Source organism: Pinus tabuliformis, chromosome Q, assembly GCF_031772625.1.
Source record: "Pinus tabuliformis cultivar Carrire ecotype Pingquan chromosome Q, CPIR1, whole genome shotgun sequence".
NCBI lineage: Eukaryota > Viridiplantae > Streptophyta > Pinopsida > Pinales > Pinaceae > Pinus > Pinus tabuliformis.
This window is the reverse complement of record NC_142296.1, coordinates 615,026,583-615,028,366: the sequence shown is the minus strand read 5'-3', so window position 1 is coordinate 615,028,366 and position 1,784 is coordinate 615,026,583. Positions and strand designations below refer to the sequence as shown.

The window sequence follows — 1,784 nt, the reverse complement described above, 5'->3', positions numbered from 1 at the left end:
AGCATTTTCAGCTTGTGGAAAAAGCAAAAAAGAATTGTTGAGGATCCCACCACAGATTGAAAATATTAAAAGAAAAATATTATTTATATTTTCAAATTTTAATTTATGATGTAATCATAGTTGTTATCTAAAGTTTTAATATCACTTTGATGACTAGACAAGAAAACCATACAATAATATAATAGATCGAACTGTTACTTTGTAAATCAAATCAAGTAAATTAATTATTGAAAATAAATCATTAAATAAACTCAAAATTAATAATAATAATATTAATATTGTTTATAAAAGTGCTTTAATTATAAAAAACATTAAATGGGTCAAGTTCACAAGTAGAATTACACTTTTATAATTTAAATTTTAAATTCAGATGTCTTATAAATCACCTCGAGAGATTTGACAAAATGATTTCACTTTATTTCGCTATCTAACTTCAAAAGATGGTAGTAATGGCAAGGGTGCTTTAAAAAAAATATTATTTTGATATGAAAACATATTTATCAATTGCTTTATAGAAAAAAAGCACCACCATCAAACATTCCAAAAATCTCATTTTCAATAATTATTTAATAATAATCTTATTTCCAAAAAATAATTTTAAATATTAAAAAAAGGAGCCACCTTCCTCAAACATGCGAAGAGTCTCATTTTCAATAATAATTTTATAATAAATCTTATTTCTGAAAAATAATTTTAAATAATTTTATAATAGAATTTCATTTAAAAAAAGAAATTTAAAATAAGATATTATAGAGGAAAGAAATGAAATGAAAAGTAAAGGCACTTATTTGAAATGTCGTTTGTTAAATTTTTTAATGCCAATTGACGTGGCTAAGATACTGTGGGTGGTGAAGTGTTCAATTATGATGACAAGGATGAGAAGAGGAGGTGGTTTGGTGGGATGATGGGCTAGATAAATAGATATCTTATATACCCAGAAAAAAGTTGTACACCTAATAAATCGCATTATTTAACTAATAAATTATATCGAGACTTCATTTGGTGTCCCATCATCCGATGTGGATGTAGAGTTGTGTGCGCCATGTTGCATTAGCACATGTGGTTATTTTATTTCTCTCTCGCTCTCTCTCTCTCTCTCTCTCTCTCTCTCTCTCTCTCTCTCTCTCTCTCGCTCTATATATATATGAGACCTTGGAATATACAAGCTTCAACACGTGGTAGGAATGGCATAGTTTCATGGTAAAATTTTGTTCCATGTTGACATACTTGAACTGTTGCCCACAGTAAGCAAAAGAGTAGTCATCCATGGCAAAATGTGGATGTAACAAACGTGAAGTAATCTCTTCTATGTGTTAATATTCTCTTACGACCAATAATATGAGAGCTAGTTTCTGGGATTTTTCGTTGTGAGTTTTTAGCGATGATGAATGTTACAAATATTACACATATTAGACTTCGGAGATGGACACCATCTATGAGACATATGTTCATTATGAGAAGAAAAAGTAAAGTATTTTGGGTTGTTTTATTACCTCTGTCATTGCTTTCATATGTTTTATATTGTATCTCTGTTGTTTGTTGTCATGCATTGATTATTATAGTTAGTGGATTAATTGTCATAGACACATACATATAGATGGGTGGCTGGGCTCATTGCTTTCATATGTTTTATATTGGATCTCTGTTGTTTGTTGTCATGCATTGATTATTATAGTTAGTGGATTAATTGTCATAGACACATACATATAGATGGGTGGTCGGGCTCCTTATGAGGATAATGTAAGGCCATTTGATGAAAAGATGAATGTTGGATCGACTACCAA

General features: G+C 29.4%; 1 non-coding gene across 1 annotated transcript; it reads left to right on the top strand.

The window, feature by feature from the left end:
* The first annotated feature begins 1,373 nt into the window (after positions 1–1,373).
* Positions 1,374–1,464, top strand: LOC149220940 (small nucleolar RNA R64/Z200 family). The gene has a single exon (XR_016249990.1). It is a non-coding gene; the product is annotated as a small nucleolar RNA R64/Z200 family (small nucleolar RNA).
* The last annotated feature ends 320 nt before the right edge of the window (positions 1,465–1,784 follow it).